The sequence below is a fragment of the Tursiops truncatus genome, chromosome 18 (assembly GCF_011762595.2).
Source record: "Tursiops truncatus isolate mTurTru1 chromosome 18, mTurTru1.mat.Y, whole genome shotgun sequence".
In the NCBI taxonomy this organism is placed as follows: domain Eukaryota; kingdom Metazoa; phylum Chordata; class Mammalia; order Artiodactyla; family Delphinidae; genus Tursiops; species Tursiops truncatus.
This window is the reverse complement of record NC_047051.1, coordinates 54082754-54105502: the sequence shown is the minus strand read 5'-3', so window position 1 is coordinate 54105502 and position 22749 is coordinate 54082754. Positions and strand designations below refer to the sequence as shown.

General features: G+C 31.6%; 1 long non-coding RNA gene across 1 annotated transcript in view; it reads left to right on the top strand.

The window, feature by feature from the left end:
• Nucleotides 1-22749, top strand: part of LOC117308864 (uncharacterized) — a 58651-nt gene that overhangs the window by 3200 nt on the left and 32702 nt on the right. Inside the window, exon 2 of the long non-coding RNA XR_004523123.2 lies at nucleotides 9352-9393. This is a non-coding gene — a long non-coding RNA (uncharacterized lncRNA). The remainder of the gene's footprint in view (nucleotides 1-9351; nucleotides 9394-22749) is intronic.

Here is a 22749-nt window from a genome sequence, read left to right as displayed (position 1 = left end):
CTTTTTGTCTTGTTTATAGTTTCCTTTGCTGTGCAAAAGCTTTTAAGTTTCATTAGGTCCCATTTGTTTATTTTGTTTTTATTTCCATTTCTCTAGGAGGTGGGTCAAAAAGGATCTTGCTGTGATTTATGTCATAGAGTGCTCTGCCTATGTTTCCCTCTAAGAGTTTGATAGTGTCTGGCCTTACATTTAGGTCCTTAATCCATTTTTTTTTTTTCTTTTTGCGGTACGCGGGCCTCTCACTGTTGTGGCCTCTCCCGTTGCGGAGCACAGACTCCGGACGCGCAGGCTCAGTGGCCATGGTTCACGGGCCTAGCCGCTCCGCGGCATGTGGGATCTTCCCGGACCGGGGCAAGAACCCGTGTCCCCTGCATCGGCAGGCGGACTCTCAACCACTGCGCCACCAGGGAAGCCCTAGAGTTAGTTTTAACATCATTTAAGCTGAGGTCTCTAACTTTGTTATTTTAAGTGTTTTGATTTTTCATGTAAATTTAAAAATCAGCTTGTTGATTTCAGCCCACCCCCCCAAAAAAAATTATGCTTAAGATTTTGAATGAGATTGTGTTGAATTTATATGTTAATTTAAGGATAATAAACTTCTAAACCATTGACTTTTCTGATGTATAAACATTTTGTAGCTCTCCCTTTATTTATATATCCTTTAATTTCCCTCAGCAATATAATTTTATTGTAATATTACACTGATTTTGCTAAGTATATTCTTGAGCACTTTTATGTTATTGTATTTTTTTAATTTATTTTTTCAATTGTTTATTGCTGGTGTACAAAAATATATTTTTTGTACATTGACCTTGCCTCTATTACTCGACTAAATTTTATTATTTTGCTAGTAGTTTATTATTTCCTATCTTTATGGAATTTATTTATTTATTGTTTTTATGTTTTTATCTTGTTTCATGGGCTGTGATATTGAGTATGATATTGAGTATAAGTGGTAAAAGCAGAGTTTCTTTTTTTCCAGAAATTAGGAAAAAAGCATTTAGGCTCTCACCGTTATGTGTGCCATTAGCTATTGCATTTTTGTAGATGCATTTTATCAGGTTAGAGAAAAAACTTTTTTTTTTTCTTTTGATTCTGAAGTATTTATTGTCCTGATGGCACAGGGTGTTCACTGGGCAGCTTGGCTGCAGCCCAACTCCTCCCCTCCCCCCATGTGCTTTTACACATGTGTGTAAAGGAGAACCTTTTATTGTAAAGAGATTTTCAGTCTCTCGGGGAATAGGACCGGGGTTTTCTGGGGCCTCAGTCTTGGGCACTGGCTTTCAGAGTGGCTTTGTACTTCCCTGTCATTTCCTTGGGCAATGGCACCAGGCCCGGGCAGGGCACCTGCCCCTCCATGTCACAGATACACTCCCACAGCCAATAATTTTGGGGGCCAAAATGGGCTGTGTGAGAAAGCTGTTTTTTTCTCCTGCTCCTCTTTCTCGAGGGTTTCCTAATTCTTCCCCAGAATCTTTTTGATGTGCTCCACGATCTCCTTATTGCCCTTGGTCTCCTAGTTAGCAGAGAGTTTTTATCACAGAGGGATGTGGAATTGTGCCAAATACATTCTCTCTTTTGATTAAATGTTCATATGATTTTTTTCCTTTATCTTATACATGTGATTTCTATTTTGTTTCTTTAAAGTTTTCACAAATTTTCATTCCTAAGAGGAACCCTACTTTTTCATGATGCATTATTCTTTTTGATATATATTATTGTTTGTTTTGTTGAAATTTTTTGTATTTATGTCTTTTGTAGATAATGTTCTGAATTCATCTTTATTCTTATGCACTTGTCATCCGCTGATAACAGTATGACACTGACCTTATATTATTATTTCTAACATGATCCATCCCTCGTGTTTCTGTTCTGTCCTCCTCTGAAATAATTTATTTAAGATTAGGGTCAGTGCTTTACTTTTCAAAAGACAGATTTTTTCAAATTAGATATCCATCAAATGCATATGATTGGATGACTTTTATTATTCCTTGGTCAATACCATGCTTTAATATATCTTAAGTAATTTCTTTCTAATTGATGGGTGAAAGATTAGACAACATATTTAAATATTTGCAAGATTAACACTTTTTATATATGTTTATTGCCTTCTGTGCTTCTATTTTATTCTTTTCAATCCTTTGCTTATTTTTATTGTGCCAATTATGATTTTTATAATTGTAATACAGAAACTTTGTATTCATATAGCCATATATCTTTTATCATGTGTCCTACTAATATTCTCCATAAATCTGTATGTAATATTTCACTTAATGCTATGTTTAGGAAAAAAGAAATTCCAAATTTATTTGCAGTCAAGCATGTCACTGTTACTAAAATTATTTTTGTAAAATTTAACTCCTTTTAAAAAGACTTTTAAAACATTAATATTGTAATATTTAAATATTTCATTTATTTGTGCATTATAAATTTGCACTATACACATGTATTCATGTTTATATTGAATCTATTTTCTTATGCTAAATATAAATATGTATTCACATATATTTTGATTAATTTTAGAACTAGTGAGACTATTGACAGCACTGAATATACTATAGAAATTTATAATTTTCACCTTAATTCCAAATATCTTAACTCTTTGCAAGTTTCTTATTCTTTTATATTTTTCTGAGACTTGTATTCACTGTCTCTACTCCTAAGAAAACCAAACATTCTACTACTCTTTCATCAGATTAGGGACTGGATTATTGTTATTTTAGTGTCTTATTATTTCTAGGACATGTTCAGAAGACTGAATGCTTAGTAATTATTAGCTAAGCTGCTTGATTTTTCTTAGGGATAAATTTTTATCCCATACAGAGAATCAAAATTTATTTTATTTGGTGCAGGTCTCAATGGCATTTCTGACTAATATAATAAAACTACCTATTTTATGCTGAAGCATGTTCACTTTGTAAACTTAAGCACATTTAGTGAGACTCATTTTATGACATTTAATGAAGAAGTCATTTTAAAATTTACCTTTAGAAAATTCATCTTATATAGTCTTGACCAGTCTTACTTTCACTTACCTCATATCTTCAGAAGAGCATATCATACATAAGTAGATACACACAGACACCCCTACTAAGGAGAAAATATGTTGCAATTTTAAAATAAATATTTGAAGATTATTTTTAAAACTTTGAAATTATGGTACTCATTAAGGTCTGCTTTTGTAAAAAGGCAGAAAAGAATTTTTTTTTGCAAAAGGAGTTCAGTATACTGGACATTTTATGAATTGATTAAAATATATGTGTGTGTGTGTATATTGTTTCTCATGATTTATTTATAACATTACTTGGAAATAAATTAAATTTGGGGAAGTTGCTTCAGGACAAGAATTTAGGGTTAGAGAATCTTTAATTTTTTTTTTCAAGTTGGAGACAGAATTATAAGTTACAGATGTTTATAAAATTGAAGAAAATTGTATAATGTATGACAAAACAGTGTGAGTCTGCTTCATCTTTGCCAAGGACAAGACTTTCCCCAACAAACTAATTACTAGCTCAGGCTGGTTATTTCCTCTTCCAGGGTAATTAATATTGCCTCTGTTCTGTCATGATAATCCACTGCAGCCTACAAAGGAGCTGAGCATCTCTTCTCTGATATCCCTAGGATACACTTCAAAACTCTGGAGGAAATAATTTTTATTTTATAATTTTTCTTTTGAATTAATATGTCTATATCTTTGAATAGTCTCAGCTCATCCTCTTTACAGGTAACATCTCTAAGGGGTTTGAGTGTGTGTGAACCAAACTGGAAGAGGGTATAAAAAAACTCAAATAAGAATTATTTCAAATTTAAAGTTAATTAAATCTCTGCATTGAGAATAATCAAGAACTTCTGTTTCCACTGGATGGAACATTTTATTTGCACACTCTTTCCCAATATTCTGAGATTTTTCATTAGTCACAGAGCTAACATATCTGACAACCAAGTGGCTGATATTTTTAAAGTGATATTATAAAAGTGTTAAAGGAAACTTAGAAGAATCCCAAAGTCTAAACTTTTTCACAATGAGCTGTATATCAAATAATGTTTAATTATCTCATTTCTTATTATTTTAATTACTTTTTTTCTTTGTCACTGTTCTTAGTGACTACACCCTCTAATGGAATATAGCTCTTAATAAGTAAACCTAGGGCTTCCCTGGTGGCGCAGTGGTTGAGAGTCCGCCTGCCGATGCAGGGGACATGGGTTCGTGCCCCAGTCCGGGAGGATACCACATGCCGTGGTGCAGCTGGGCCTGCGAGCCATGGCCGCTGAGACTGCGCGTCCAGAGCCTGTGCTCCGCAAAGGGAGAGGCCACAACAGTGAGAAGCCCGCGTACCGCAAAAAAAAAAAAAAAAAAAAAAAAAAAAGTAAACCTAAATCAATAGAAAAGACCAAGTACCACTGACATAAATCTACTAGTGGTGTTCCTGATATGTTTTTCTGGTTAATTAACAGACTGTAATACCAAATTTGTTCATAAGCATTCAAAAACAAAAAGGAAAAAGTTAGTGAAATTAATGAAACCTGGTCAGTAAAATGAGTAAGGTATGTTTAATAAAACCAAAAAGATATCAAAGACTAATGAGTATATCACGAATTCAAGATCTAATTTATTTACTCATATAGAGTTCAATCGATACGTTGTGATTCTTCTAAATAGATAACTAGCAAATTGTATGGCTGTATAACAACAGCTCAATATGATCCAAGCTTTAAAGATCATAAGTAATAAACATATACCGCTTAATGGTACTTTGTATCAGCTTTTAGAATTAATTCTAATTCACATATGCATATTTAGAATAGTATCATCTGTTAACAATATGTTTTAAAATATTAAAAACTACCAAATTTCAACATCAGAAGTGATACCTAGAAATCTTAAGGGCCAGATGATAGGGTGTTAGAAATGACCTGGGTCAAGGTGCACATGCCAGGTGATTGTTCAATTGTTGTCAGTATACTTGAGTACCAGTTGTGTGTATTTTTTTTAATGACTTACAAAAATTACATTCTTCCTGTCATCAACTAATATGGAACATACCTTTAAAAAAATATTTTTACAATAGATATATATTTTCCCTAAAAACTATCTGCTTAGTCATAAGAGAAGTAAAGGTCCACAAAATAAAAATTGTATTACTTTAAATTTGTGATAACTAACATCATATAACTTCACAGAATAAAAAAATACAAGAATGTTCACTTATTTTCTGAAATTAAAAAATACAAAACATATTTTCCATGACATTGTATGTTAAATGTCATAAATTTAGTTTTACACAAATTTCCTAACAAAAAATTAAAATATAGAGCTATTTCAACTTATAAAAGTACAAATAAAAACCTAACCTCAAATAAAGAAGAGTTACAATATTAAAGACAGAGTTACAATATTAAAAAGACAAAGTTACAATATTAAAACACTTTAGCTGTCACTCAAAATCAAATGCACTATACCTCAAAGACTTAGAAAATACTGTGTGACTTAGAATTTCTAAGCCAAGAGTTAACTGTTCCTGTCTCAAACTTTCATGACTCTTTATTCTAGCATTCCTTATTCTATCATTGCATATAATTTAAAAAATTATCCCTAACTTCTTCTTTCAGAATTTTGTTATCAAAGATGATATTAGAACTTAAATTTACTCTACATTAAAACTGTTGAAATACTACCACAGGTCCTGAATAATGATTATTCCATCTGCCAACTGTCATTTTTCTTTTGATCTATGTGTTGTTATATACAAACTGTGTTATAAATTTCCACACACTTGGAAATTTTCCAGGTATCTTGCTTTTATCTAGTCTCTAATTTTACTGTGGTCAGAAGAGATATACTCTATGTTCTAAATTATTTTAAATTCATGGAAACTTGTTTCATTGGTTAGAATATGTTTTATCTTGTTGTGTCTTATGTGCATTTGAATGGGCTGTGTATTCTCTTGCTGTTGAACAGAATGTTCTAAAAATGTCAATTAGGTTAAGTTGATTGATAATTTGTGCTAGTATTCTATATGCTTACTGATTTTCTTGTCTAATTGTTTTAATAAAAGCTGAGAGAAGAATGGAGAGATCTTCAACTATAATTGAGCATTTATCTATTGCTTTTTTTCAGTTATACCAGATTTTGTTTTGTGTATTTTGAGATTGCAATTGGATGCATATACATTTAGGACTGTAGTGTCTTCTTGATAAATTGATCTTTTATTACAGTGCAATGTCCCTCTTTATCCCTGCTATTATTCTTTGAGTTCTACTTTGATATTAACATAATTATTAAGGCTTTCTTTGTATTAATGTTGCATAGGATATATTTTCTCCTATTTTAACCTATCTGAATCTGTATATTTAAATTTTGTTTCTGTAGACACCATATAGTAGCTTAGGTTTCCTTTTCAATCCAGTCTGACAGTCTGTTTTTTACTTGGGTTATTTGTATCATTTATATTAACTTCAATTTTTGGTGCATTTAAGTTCAGACTCATCATCTTAGTATGTTCTCTTTAAAATATTTTCCTCTTTTCCTGCCTCCTTTTGGATTAACTTTTTAAAAAATAATTTGGTATTCCACTATATGTACATAATTGACTTCGTAGCTGTTCTTCATTGTTTGATCTTATTTTTCCTGTGGTGATGCTAGACTTTACAACATGTGTCTTTAATTTATTATAAAATACCTTCAAGTAACATTATACCATTTGCATAAATTGGAAAAATATGTGAATGCTTTTTTTTCTCCCATAAATTCACCAAAATCACAGGCAACAAAAGCAATAATAGACAAATGAACTACAAACTTTAAACTCTAAGCATCAAAGAAACAATCAACAGATTGAAAAAGTAACCTATGAAATGGAAGAAAATATTTTCAAATTATATATCTGATAAGGGGCTTTTATTCAAAATAGAGAAAAAACTCCTACAACTCAACAATGATAATAAGCGTAATAGTAATAACAATCCAATTTAAAATGGGCAAAGGACTTTGGCATGTCTCCATGCCAAACAAATGGAAAATAGGTATGTAAAAAGATGTTCAGCATCACTAACAATCAGTGAAATACAAGTCCAAAGCACAATGAGATATCATCTCATCTCTGTTATGATAATGATTATTTAGAAAACAAAAAGGATAGCAAGTATTTGTAAGGATGTGGAGAAATTGGAATCTAAGTACTTTGCTGGTAGGAATGTGGAATGGTGGATCTGCAATGGAAAAGAGTATGGAGGTTCCTCAAAAAATTAAAAATAGAACTATCATATGATCCAGCAATCCCACTTCTGCATATATATCCAAAAGAATTGAAATTAGGATCTCAGAGATATATTTGCACTCCCATGCTCATTGCAGCATCATTCACAAAAGCCAAGATATGAAAACAACTTAACATCCATCCACATATAAATGGATAACGAAAATGTGGTGTATGCATACAATGGAATATTATTGAGCCTTTAAAAAAAGGAAATCCTGCCCTATGCAACAGTGTGGATGAACCTTGAGAGTATTAGGCTAAGTCAAAGGAGCCAGTTCCTGAAAGATGAATACTGTATTTTTCCACTTATACTATCTAAAGTTCTCAAACTCACAGACACAGAAAGTAGGATGGTTGCCAGGGCCTGGTGAAAGAGGGAGTGGAAAGTTGTTCAATGATTATGGAATTTCAATTTTGCAAGATGAAAAGGTTCTAGAGATCTGCTGTACAACAATGTGAATATTGTTAACACTACTAAACTGTATACTTTAAAATTATTAAGATGGTACATTTTATATTTTTTACCACAATAAAAAATAATAATAGCAGAAACCCAGAATATATAGAATCTCTTTGTACTATCTTCTCAAAATTTCTGAGTCTAAATATACTCTAAAATAAATATTTAAGTTAAAAAATAAAAATTAAAATCTAGATTTGAAGGTAAGTGCAAAAGAAAATACAGACAACTTTTTTTTTAACAAACGTGGAAAAGCATTTTTAAAATGACTTCTTGTAAATGATTATCTAATCATTCTCTATAAGCATTTCAATAAAACCATTCATATTTTTTTTAAGAGTTAATTTGGTAGCAGACATGGAAATGGTGTCTAGAGAAGGCAGAGGGGACCTGTATTGTTCAACATAGGACAACACAGGTGCTCTGCATAGTAAATTAGTAGGATAGCAATGGAAAAGAACTGTGTGGAAGAAATAAGAGAAAAGAGTTGAGATGAGGAAGATAAAGTTAAAGGACCAAGTAGGGGTCATATTGTGAATGGTTAAGAATGGCATGCTAAGTGTTTGGACTTTATTTTGTAGTATATGGGGCACTGTTAGGGAATATTTGCAGGAGACATTGTATATAATCTCCCAAATTCATTTCACCCTCCCCCACTGTGTAGCAATAAATATGTCTGGGGAAAAAAACCACCAGCTCCAGAAGTGGGTACCAATCAGCCTTCAGCAATCATGGTCATCCCATGTCTTTTAGTCTTTTGATACATAGATGGAAAAGCCCAAGCAAATTTGATTCTGTGAACGGAAGAAGAGGTTTATCAGTGGCTTCAGGATGGAAAGCATACTTACTATTAAGATAGAACACTTTAGATGAATCAGGAATCTTGGAACCCTGGCTGGTACCGCAGCCATCTAAAACCACAAGGGGAAGAATCCAGACTAAGAAAATAGAGCCAAGAGAGCTACCGTGATGAAGTTGTGCATGAATTTCAAACTACCACTGTACTTTCAGTGCTGTGAGCCAGTGGGATTCCTTATTGCCTGATCTAATATGAATCACATTTCTATTTCTTGGAGCTCAAAACACCCTACCTAATAAATGTTTTAGAAAGGAAAAAAAAAAACAATAAATGATCATTTTTATAGCGTCAATCATCTTTTAAATATATTTTAAATTAGTAATTGAAGGTTACTATTATATTAGTATTCTATGCTGCATAACAAATTATCACAAACAGAAGTTTAAATAGCCTCAATTTATTATCTCACAGTTCTAAAGGTCGGAATTCTGGGCACAGCTTAAATGAGTTCTCTGCTTTAGAGGGCTCACAAATCCAGGTACATTCAACAACACAGATGACCTTACAAAGAAAGCAGTGCTGAGTAAAGGATGCAAAATAGTACCTATTGTACAATTCTATTAATATGAATTTCAAGAATAGTCAAAACTAATTGGTAGTGCTAGAAATTAGAACGTGACTCTTATCTAGTATGAAGATTGATGTGAAGCAGGGAGGCACGAAGGAAATTTTGCAGTGTCTGGATTTTTAAAAATTTAAATTTGATAAGGTTTTGTTAATAATTTTTGCATGTCTGTTCATGAGAAATATTGGGATGTCATTTTCTTTTCCAGTGATGACATTGTGAACTCTGGGTTTTGATGGCTGCGTCAAAGGTATGTATGAATGTTTGTGTGAGAATGTTTTCTCCTTCTCCAATGTTTGACAGATGTTACCTATAGTCATTAATAGCAAATCTGTTATCTTTAACGAAGAGCTATTTAAATTTTCCATCTGTGCGTGTGTATGGGTGTGTGTGTGTGTGTGTGTATGTGTATGTACCTTGTTTAAAGAGTAATGAGCAAGCTTTCATAACTTGTATTCATCTAATTCCAAACAGAATTTTACAAACATAATAAAATTTACAGGACTGACCCATACTTGTACTGTTCTCTCTATTTTGTTTATAGTAACCTTAGTAGATTAAAAACTGTATTCTAGATATAATACTACTACATTCTAACTTTTTAAAAAATTTATTATTTAGGAAATGCAAGAGTGAAGTAATTGAGAAAAATTTTTGGAATTTTTCCTCCATTCCCATCCAAAAGAATGTTAGGCGGTCACTAATGAATTTTATGAAATTCATGGTACTATTTACATATTTATTTTAAAGAAAAATGGAAAAATATATGACTTTGTCAAAATCATCCATTCTGTCTGGCTATGTAGTATATAGATGGTTGAACAAATACAATGTCTTATATGCAGAAATTTACAGTAAGCAAATTATTCCAAGAATCTTCTTAGCTAGATAAGATGATAAATATTAGAGTATAGTAATTTGCACAATTTTTTCAGTAATTTACCAAATGGGTGATGTAACAAAACCTACATTTTTACTATTCTATGTGTAAATGTGTATAACATCAGGGCACGTCAGTGCCTGGTTTATTTTTGACAAGGAAAGAGAGTTCTCATTTCTAACTTCAGTGATAAAGCTGGACTTCACATATTAATTAGTCAACAGTTTAGACTAACCCATTTTCTTTTAAAATATGTAACAAATATCTTTAAGAAATTTCCTTTGCATATTTGCAAATATTTGCAAATATTTGCAAATTTCCTGGCATATTTGCCTTCATCAGCAACATTATAAGACAATGCTTTATTACATAAAATGTTCTAATACTGGAAATTTTAAATGCAGTGATTTTTTTGTTAAAGGAGTTTTTGGTGCTGCCTACCCCCCTATAGCATCTCTTAATCCACATTAAAATATTCTGATTAAGAATATTCTCTATTAAGAATAGAGTGGAGTCTATATCCTCTCTCCATTTGCAATATAAGGAGACAGGGAACATTCATAGATCAGTTCCTTACTGTTAAAGAAAGGGGTTGATAAAAATACTTGTTTTATATATAAAATTGCAGTAGAATCAACTAATGAAACCTTGTGCAAAATGTAGGCTTGCCATTCACATAGAAAGTCCCTGAACTTGTGCAAAATGTTAGTTCTGGAATAAAAACAGCAAAACAGCAAAAATACATTATGAAACATGACATTTTTGTGTCTGTTGCTTTATGATCAATTTAATCCTTATAGAAACTCTTTTAATATATCCTACCAAGTATTATTATTACCTTTGTGAAAGGACCTACAGGCCTCACTTCCTTTTGCTCTTTTATTTTCATTAAAAATTAAGAATCTATCCTGAAAATAAGAATTGTTAGTTATTACTCATTGTTGGCTGAACACTCCAGCAATTTAAGAATCATAGACAATTCTAAGCAATGATTCTTTGTTATAATAAGAAATAAACATAAATAGGGAAGAATTTGTATTGTCAAAGTGGATATTACTTATTAGAACATAAACTACTCTATATGTTTGTCACAATTACGGCTTTTTGGCTTATAATCCACAAACTAAAATCGCTGAAATTGGCCTTGACAGGCCCAGCTAATTGGCTCCCAAGGAGCCGTTATGTTCTACCTGGTGAACAGTCCATGAAGTACACAGCCACTTGTCCAAACAACGCACAGAACTAATTACAAAGCAGCAGGAGATATCACATGATAATAGGCCATGCACTGTTACAAGTACATAATAATTCCATACCCAAATTGTCTATTACAGTACTCTTGCTACCTTGAAGAAATGGTATTGTGCAGGAATGATTACTTGGGGACCCTCTCTGAGTAGAAGCCATGCTATTTTTATTGTCTTAAATGACTAATTCTTCTTATTTTCCCTAGGACATTAGAAACCCTATCTAGTCACCAAAAACAAAACAAAAATTAAATAAATCAAAAAGAAATAAAGAAAAGTATCTTTCTGCTCTGCAGTCAGAAAACGAAATATGATTCAAAAGTTATTTATTTAAAAAGTATAGTGTTATTTCTCAATTTTATTCTTTGCAATTTACCATGCTACAATGTTTTATTAAATTCTTTAATTAATAACCAATTTTAGGAAATAGTTAAGTTATGGTTAATTATAAATTTAATTTAATAAATATTTATATACTAACTATACCAATACACACATAACAAAGAATATCCTTACTATCATCCTTTCAGAAAGATCAGTTTATATTGATACAAAAGTGCTCTGCTTTAGCTGAGTGAATCATTTGAAAGTAATTAGCTCAAAAAAATAAATTTTAAGCTCAATTTATTCCAGACTAAGTCTGAGAATTTTCTCTGCTTACTTAATTACCTTCTTTCAACAATTCATTTTATAATCAGGTTCAGTCTTATCCCAGAGTTGTTTGATCTTGGTTTGGGGTCATTAACTCTGATCTGTTCTTGTCTTTAAGTGAAAACATGAAAATTCTTGTAATTAGGCACCCTTCTAAGGTTTTTATTTCTTCCTTTCACTTGTTCTTCTTGAAAAATAAAATTTAGAGGGCTTCCCTGGTGGCGCAGTGGTTGAGAGTCCACCTGCCGATGCAGGGGACATGGGTTCATGCCCCGGTCCGGGAAGATCCCACATGCCACGGAGAGGCTGGGCCCGTGAGCCATGGCCACTGAGCCTGTGTGTCCGGAGCGGGAGAGGCCACAGCAGTGAGAGGCCCGCATACCGCAAAAAAATAAAATAAAATTTAATATTTTTTATTTAATCTTAATTTAAGCCACATATATTTCAAAACATAGTTTTTTAATCTTTATCCACTAAAATGGAGTATAATTCTTTAATTCTTATCTAGTTTATTAATATTAGAATTTCTCCTTAACTCAATGCCTGGAATTCTTTGGGGGAATAGAAATAAAGACAAAGTGAGAATTAATATCCATATGAAGGGTCATCTCACAGATTTTGTATATAATGAAATGAAAGATTTATGCCCCAAACGGGATTGAATAAGAACGTTCAGTCCTCTGTAGCTGTTTAGAACATTCAAAAGGAATTTGAAATCTAAGCAAGCCAGTATATATCAGTTTGTTTTATGAATCATTTTACCTTACAAATGTGATTTCTGCTAAAAATCCCTTATCTGTTAATTACTATTTATCTTAAACAATTCAGAATTTGCCCATATAAAATGAGCCTATGACATGAGGCTTGAAGTTACACCTCTCCTTGTTGGATCGACTTAAAGAAATTCATTTTTAAAAACTTGTTTCTGCGATTGTGATTTGGATTCCTAAAGTCCCCATACCCTAAGCACAGATATTTTCTATGACTTTTTCATTATCATGAATGTTCTTGAAGCAGAAATACTATTCAACTTGAGGCCATATTGTCACAGACCTTAAGCCATAATTCAAAATTATTCATTATATTAGTTAACGTGTTGAGAAAATTTCACAAGAGTCAGGGAGATATATGATTTATTGTTCAATCCTTATTTCTGTTGCTTATTTGAACAACAGTTGGAGGTTATCCAAACCCTCTCAATCTGTGTCTTTTCAACTTTACCTAAGGAAGGGATGTGCTTTGGACCTGGAAATAATTGGGTCTTACGTATTTAAACCAATAACAAGTTATTAGTCCTTCATGCAAATTTTATTTTGATAGAGGCCTTTTGTGTAATATAGCTAACTACATCTAATTGTTACATCTTAAAGATGTTTAATTTCTACCACATCTTAACAGTGAAAAGGCAATCCAAGGAATAAGAGGAAATATTTGCAGAACATATATCTGATAAGGAGCTAATACCCAAAACATATAAAAACCTCCTACAGCTCAACAACAACAACACAAAACCCCAAAACTATGATTATATAATGCACAAAGGACATGAACACATATTTCTCCAAAGAAGACATATAAATGGCCAACAAGTATATGAAAAGATGCTCAACATCATTAATTATCACAGAAATGCAAGTCAAAATCACATTGAGATATCACCTCACATAAAGACACTAAGTATTGGTGAAGATATAAAGGAGTTGGAACCCTTGTACACTGTTGATGGGAATGTGAAGTGGTACAACTGTTATGGAAATCCCCCCCCAAAATAAAAAGATTGAACTACCATATAACCCAGCAATCTCACTACTCGGCATATATTCAAAGGAACTGAAATTGGTATCTTGAAGAAATATCTGCACTTCCATGTTCATTGCAGCATTATTCACAAATAGCCAAGATATAGAAACAACTCAAATGTCCATCAAGAGATGAATGAATAAAGAAAATGTGGTATATTTATACAATGGACTATTATTAAACCTTAACAAAGAAGGAAATCTTGACATTTATGACAACATGATGAACCCTGAAGACATGCTAAGTGAAATATGCCAGTCACAAGAAGAACAAATAGTCAAATTCATCCAAATCATAAAGGCAGAGAATGGTGATTGCCAGGGGCTGGGGGGTAGGTGAAAATGGTGAGTTGTTCAAAGGGTATAAAATTTTAGTTATGCAAGGTGAATTAAGTTCTAGAAATCTGTTGTACAACATAGTTCTATGTTAACAATACTGTATTGTGTACCTAAAATTTTGTTAGAAGGCTAGATCACATTTGATGTGTTCTTACAAAACAGCAAAACAAAAACCAAAACACCCGAAAGGCACAGGAAACTTGTAGAGGTGATGGATATGTGTATAACCTTGATTGTGGTGATGGTTTCACAGGTATATGCATATATCCAAACTCGTCAAACTGCATACATAAAATATGTGCAATTTTAAAAATATCAATTATGCCTCAATAAAACTGTTTAAAAAAAGCAGCAGCAAACATGGTTTAGCTCATGAGCCAGTTGGTTATTCTTTCTTTCTTTCTTTCTTTCTTTCTATCTATCTATCTATCTACCTACCATCTATCTACCTATCTGATTTGATTAGAATTATGAACCCAAAATAAGTGATCAAAGCTTTATGGAAAGGTAAAGATATAAGGAAAATATTTCTTTATAGAAATACACCCACTAGTTTTTAGTTCTGTTTTTGATTTCTTTTACTAAAAGATTTTTTGATAATAATACTCCATGGATTTGAGATATTTTATTCTTTACATTGCTTAGTTTGAGAGTTATTAGTACAGCTTTTTTTCATTGAAAGATATAGGAAGCATTTGTATTTGATTTATAAATTTATATAAATGTGGGTTACCATTTACGCAGATACTACATAAATGATCTAATATGGATCATTTTTATTTAATGATCACAAAGTTCAGTTGTCATTCAGGAAAACTGTAAAATAATGGAGATATTTCATTCGTGAAATGCTGTAACTTTTTATCCTTAGCCAGGCTTTTTTGAAGTTATTTTACTTGTTACTAGTGTAAGATAATTCAATTTGAATACTCTAAAAAGAGCTTTCACAATTTATTTTTACCTTGTAACACTGACTATAATTATGAGTTACACAGTTATGAGTATGCAGTTCTAATCTTTAAATTACAACTGCACAAAATACACATGAGAATATTTTTAGTTTTTATTGCAAAATATTTCATGCAATAAAATAAGAAGAGGTAGTTGAAGATGTGTTTTAATGTGTGGTTAACAATATAATAATGTCATTTTTGGCTATCATAAGCAAAAAAAAAACTTAAGGGAAGAGTCAATTAGAAACCAAGTGTAGAAATTTATATCAATTGTTACCTCACAGTCCCAAAATTTCACTTCTCTACTCACATCACTAACCTCACTCCAACTGATGCACTGATAGCAGATAACTGCTATTATTAGTTATTTCAATATTTTAAATTCCTGTCCTTTATCGATAACTAAATCTACCTTTATCATTTCTCTTCAGGTACAATAGCAAATATCTGCTTCTCCGATTCAAGGTTAATACTTCCGTTCGTGCTATTGCTTTTATCCTCTCCCTAATGCATCCATAATCAGCAGCCACTCCTTCTGAACTGGTTTTTTAACTGAAATAGGTATTAATGGTTTAGTTTTTCTCATTAAGGGAAACACCTTATAAAATAATCTTTTTCTGTTTAAATGTCAATGAAAAAAATACGTATGTGTGTGCATTTCTGTTTATGCATGTTTTACATGTGTTTTATCATGTGTGTATATATATATATATATATATATATACACACACAGAAATGTATACAAATATATGTGGGTATATATGTGTGTGTATATATATAAAAGTGTATATATATATACACACATATATATGACTATATATATGTATATATATATATAGTCAAAAAGTTTGGAAACCACGTCTCTAATCAAGAGGTAGTGATTTTTATATTTCTTTTATGCTAATTTATTTGAAACTCATATGCATAAAATTATATACACAGAGAAACACATATTCAGAGATAAATAATAATCTCTCAATTTTAATACTTCCCAGAGATGTGGTATTTTGGAAAATGAAGTGATGTTAATTGATAGAGATCGATCACTTAGGAGCATACTGATTTATAAATCAATAACATCTTTCTTGGCTCTTTAATTGATATATATTTATATTCCAATCAGGATCATATTAAAAATGTCATAGTATAGGTATTTTCAGACTTTGAATATGATCTCACCATAATTGGAATTTTTTGTTAAACGGCCAGGTGCAAAACAAGATATTTTTTGTTCTCTATTATTATTGGGAGTTCATATTTTTTTGATATAAAATTTTCCCTTCTAAACTATGCAACTGATGATTCTGTAACATGAAATAAGAATATATTTTGGCTTACAATTTTTCTAAAAGTGATTTCTAGAGACATAAAAAAATCAGAGAATATATCTTTAATTATGCCAGCTTTAATTTATGTAGAGTATTTAATATGCAAAATTTAAAAGCAACAGTTTTTCATGTTTAAAAATTTAAGAATCCACTTGCCTTGTAAAATACCACAAAATAAATCTGAATGAGACTTGATGTTTACTTTTCTATTAAAATGTATTACCTGCTTTTGATTTATATCATGTTCTCTTCCTGAATATTTGGATATTTATTTGCTCTAAGGTTTATAGTATAAAATTGCCATCATGTCATCATTTTCTTAAAAGTCTTATATCTATACTTGCACTTTAAATACTTGTTATAATTATCAATTAGTATTTTATTAAATAAGATTTATTTCTGAGGTATATTTAAGGATTCCTGAAATAAAGTAATGCTTAAACTTTGAAATAATTACCATAGCAATAGTAAAATGAATGTCATTTTGTTATAAATAGTGGGGACATTAATTTTCTCTGCTTCAGCTTCACCAAATTCAAGATCATACACGTGAAGGCACAGGAAAAATTAAAAGTATATATTTCCTGCCTCATCTGGGATAGTGAGATAGTTATTCTGATTCTTGGTTAATTACTTTTCCAAATAAAGACATCTAAATGACATTTATTAATTTATTAGTAATGCATTGTTGAGGAGCCATTTCTGTACAGTGTAAACCACCTTTGTAAAGAGTTTTTAGAATTGTATAAGTCATGCCATAAATTATCATTAATGACTATAATAAAATGTGTTTGTAAGAGAGGCACGTAGAATGTGGGCAATATAGGAGAATTACATAATTATTGTTATGAAAAAAAGGATACATAGTTATGAAACAAAATTTGCAATTAAATTTTATTGTTTTGAATGTCTGCATCACAGAAAACATTTTTACAAGTAAGTTAATTTTAAGTAAATACTTCCATACATGTAACATGCATATTAAAAGTACATAGCATCATTTGTAGAATTTTTGCAAATAAAATGCATTTGTGTAAACACTGGCTAAATAAAGGAATAAAAGGGAAACAATAACCAGAAATCTACCTTCTAATTCTTTGCACTTACTTTTCTTCTCCCCAGAGATAACCACTATATGGATTTCGTGATGAATAATATTCTACTATATAATTATATGAGCATTTATTATTTTTAATTTGATGCATATGTAGATTGTTTTCACTTCTTGATGATTAATTTATCCTGCAATAAATCTTCTTTGCATGGCTGCAGAGATATGTCTGCCTATGTACCAATTTCTTTTGAATATGCACCTTCAAGTGGAATACTTAAGAGTGGGATAGGGTATGCATATGTAAAACTTTAGTAAAAACTGTCAGCATTAGTTCAAAACATTTGCAGCAACTTAGATTCCAATCAACAATATATGAGTGTTCTAGTTCATTTATATCTTTGCCAACACTTGATATTGTGTGTGTTTATATCTCTTACCTATTCTGGTGGATATGCAGTGATATATCATTATAATTTTTAATTTTTAGTGTTTTTCTGATCATTAATTAAGTTGATGAACTTTTCCCAAGAATTAATTGGTCACTTGGATATGTAATTTTGTGAAGTGACTTGTGCCTATTTTAATAATTTATTCATCTTATTTTAAATTACACTTCTAGATTATATGTGTGTGCTTGTATATACACACATGTATGTTTGTATATGTGTATATACATATATGCATGCATGTATCATTGATACAATATTTTGTTGGTTAATAAATATAACTAGCGTCTTCTCCTACTCATTTGCTTATGTTTCCATTCACTTAATAATATGCCTTGATAAACAAAAATCTTAATTTTAATATAATATAGTTTATCCTTTTTTCTTCATGTTGATCACTTTTTGTATCTTTTTAAAGAAATATTTGCCTATATCAAGGTCATGAAGTTTTTTAATTATGTTTTCTTCTAAAACCTTTACTGGTTTAGCATTTGAATTTAGTTATATTTCCCACCTCGGATTTATTTCTGAGTATAGTATGAGCTAAGGAATAAAAATTCTTCCCATAAGTTTATTTTATTGCCTCTTCGTCATTTACTGAAACTATCATACTCTTCCCTATGCACTTCATTATCACACATGTAATAAATATTCCACATGAATGAGGTTATTTTGTTCCAATGGTGATTTACCTGTTTGCCTGTTTATACCACCCTCTTGTTTCTTTTGATATATAGCATGACATATAGGAGTACAAATATTTCAACTTAATTCTTCTTTTTCAAATTTGCTTGGCTATTACTGGTTCCTTGCATTTCTGTACATACGTTAAAATCAGCCTTTCATTTTCACAAAAAATTTTGGGATTTTTATTAAGAAAAGATGGAACCTATATATTGCTTCAGGGAGAACTGACTTGAAGTAATATGAATATGACATGTTATTAGCTTTATTTATGAGTATTTGATACTTTTGATATAGTTTTTAATGCTGTCATCATGATCATTACATAAAAATAAAACTTGTGTTTGTATATTGATCTATAATCTAACCAATGTGCTAAATTGATATATTGGTCCTATAGTTTATCTGTAATCTTTTCAGATAGTCTGTATATAAAATCAAGATGTATAAAGACTTATAGCTTTATTATCTCCATTCCAATTTTTATGTATTTCATTACTTTTGCTCATTTTCTCACACTGCCTTGGATCTGTAATAAAGTGTTAGGCAGAAGTGAGCATTACACCCAGTTTCCGAACTAAAAGGGAAGTTCTTTTTATTTCACTGAAAAGTATGGTATTTGTTGTAATTTTTTGTAGACATACTTTACCAAATTAAAGGTGGGTTTTTGTATTCCTTTTTTTGGGGGGTGAGGGAAGTTTAATGTGAAATAATAGTGTGTTTTATCAAATGCTTTCAGCATCAAACACCATTTATCTATCTTCCACCCTGTTCATACAGAGAATTAAAATAATGTTTTTAATTTCTGGATGCTAAACCAACTTGCATTCCTAAAATCAACCATATATTGAGCACAATGCATTATCATTTTAATACATTGCCTAGATTCAAAATATTAATATTTGTTTAGTACTGCTGCACCGATGCTCACAAAATATTAGCCAGTGATATTCATCTGTGTTCTTAAAAGGTTTTGGCAGAAAGCAAATGATGGCCTCTTAAAACACAGCGGTAATTTTTATTTATTTTATATACTCCACGGAATAACTTATATGTTTTAAATTTTTGTATTCATTCAAAAGTAAAGACTTGTCTTTGTGTTGTTTCCTTTTTTAAGTAGGATTACAGTCAATTTTCTTTCTTTTTAAAAAAACTTTATTTACCCTATTTATTTTTATTTTTGGCTGTGTTGGGTCTTTGTTGCTGTGCACAGGCTTTTCTCTAGTTGCGGCGAGTGGGGGCTACTCTTCGTCGTGGTGCGCATGCTTCTCATTGTGGTGGCTTCTCTTGTTGCAGAGCACGGGCTCTAGGAGCACGGGCTTCAGTAGTTGCAGCACGTGGGCTCAGTAGTTGTGGTTTGCGAACTCTGGAGCGCAGGCTCAGTATGTGTGGCGCACGGGCTTAGCTGCTCTGTGGCATGTGGGATCTTCCCAGATCAGAGATCGAACCCGTGTCCCCTGTATTGGCAGGCGGATTCTTAACCACTGTGCCACCAGGGAAGCCCTCAATTTTCTTTTTAACTTTTAGTGACGTATTTATAATGATGTTCGCTTTGCTATCTTGATATTGGTAATCTGCACTCACTTCACATTTTTCTTTTTTTTTCAAATTTGTAAGGGGTTGATCAGGTTTTTGTTTTAGGCTTTCAAAATTTTACCAATTGGATTATTGATGTTTTTTACTGTCTAATTTCTTTGCCAAATTGTTACTGGATTTATTGAGAGAGGTACTGATAAAAGCTCCCTATCTGAATGTGGATTTGTCTAGTTCTCGTTTTACAGGTATCCCCTTCATTTAAAAAGTTCAGTTTACATTTCTTTGCTTTTACAAAAGACCTTTGTTAGTACCTGTTTTCATTAACCAAAAGAAATCTGAAGGGGATTTTTTGCTTTTATGAAAAAAAGGTAATTGCTTCTTTGCTTTACACCATTTTGGCTTATGAAAGTTTTTAGAGGACTGCTCTACTTTTGGATATTGGGGAAAACCTGTATTTCTCTCAGTTTTTGTTTCATATATGTTGATATCATATTATCAGGTTCATATAATTCTAAAATTGTTATATATTTTCATTGAATGACCATTTTATCATTTTGAAGTATCCCTCTTTGGCTCCGTGTTTCTGTGACATAAATTTTTCCTTTTTTTCTTATTTCAGTATTGAAAGTATCTATTTCATGTAGCATACAGTTGGATTTTGTTTTCATCTAATCTGACAGTATTTTTTAAATTACAGTATATGATCCATTCTTTTTCAAGTGTGATTAAAAATGTTTGAGCTTCATATCTACCATTTACTTTCTAGGGTTCTTTTTTTTTTTCCTTTTTATTTGTTTTGATCTTTTTCTCTGTATTTTATTTTTTGTTCTCTCAATTAAGACTTTTGTTTAAATTAATAAAGTATTTTTATTACTCCATTTCCCTTTTTGGTTAATTATACATTCTTTTTACAATTCATTAAGTAAAAATGCTAGGGATTATAAAGTTCACCCCAATGTTCATTGCAGTATTATTTACAATAGCCAAGACATGGAAGCAACCTAAATGTCCATCAACAGAGGAATGGATAAAGATGATGTGATACATATATATAATGGAATATTACTCAGCCATAAAAAGGAATGAAATTGGGTCATTTGTAGAGACATGGATGGACCTAGACACTGTTATACAGCGTGAAGTAAGAAAGAGAAAAACAAATATCATATATTAATGCATATATGTGGAATCTAGAAAAATGGTATAGATGATCTAATTTGCAAAGCAGAAATAGAGCCACAGACGTAGAGAACAAACGTATGGATACCAACGGGGAAAGGGGGGATGGGATGAATTGGGAGATTGCGATTGAAATATATACACTATTGATACTGTATATAAAATGGATGATCAGCTATACATATACATATATCAGCTCTTTTTTGGATTTCCTTCCCATTTGGGTCACCACAGAGCACTGAGCAGAGTTCCCTGTGCTATATGGTGACCCAAATGGGTAGGAAATCCAAAAAAGAGATGATATATGTATAGCTGATTCACTTTGCTGTACAGCAGAAACTAATACAACACTGTAAAGCAACTATACACCAATAAAAATTTTTAAAAAATGTATCCTAGACTTATTAAAGTCTTATTAAAAGTAACACATTTATGCTTTTCAGGAAAACACAGGAATATTCAAATCAACTTCCATTCTCCTTTCATGGTTTTTGTGTTATTTTCTCATGTATTTAAAACCCCAGAATATTACAGTAAATATTCTTTTAAAGGTACCTGAATATGTACTTTCTCCTGTAATATTACCTTCACCTTATGTTTCTGTGTTTTCATCTGGCACAGTTATTCTATCTGAAGAACTCTTTCTAATATTACTTTTAATCTATGTGTTCCAACAATATATTTGTGATGTTTACCTGGAAATGCCTGTGTTTTATTTTATTTTATTTTATTGGAGTATAGTTGATTTACAATGTTGTGTTAGTTTTAGGTGTACAGCAAAGTGATTCAGTTATACATATATATATATATATATATATATATATATATATATATATATATATATATATATATATATTCATTCTTTTTCAGATTCTTTTCCCCTGTAGGTTATTACAAAATATTGAGCAGAGTTCCCTGTGCTATAAGTAGGTCTTGTTGGTTATCTAATTTATATGTAGTGGTGTTAAGGCAAGTTTGTGTGCCCAACGCACAGTGAGGTCAAATAAACTGAAACGTTGGCGTTTGGAGCAGAGAAAGGTTTATTGCAAGACCGTGCAAGGAGACAAGGTAGCTCATGCCCCATAAAGCCTTGAGCTCCCCAAAGGGTTTTGGCAAAGCACTTTTAAAAGCCAGATGAGGGAGGGGGGTCACAGGGTCTGGGAACAGCTTGTGCCCAATTCTCTGATTGGTTGATGGTGAGGTAGCAGGGTGGTGTCACAGGGTTAACATTATCAGTCCTTAGGCTCCAGGAGGCCTGGGGCTATGTGTTCATGGTCATCAGGTAGTTAACATCTCCCATTTGTTGGAGAGGGGGAGGTTTTTTACATCTGCAAAACAATTTAGGAAGTTTGCATCAAATACTATTATCTAGATACTTCAGAGAGGAGCTAAAGCAGAGGATATGGGGAAGGCCTCCCCTCCAATGCCCCATGGGGTCCTGCTCCATTACAATAGTGTGTATGTTAATCCCAAACTCCTAATTTATCCTTCCCCTTCCAAGTTCCCCCTT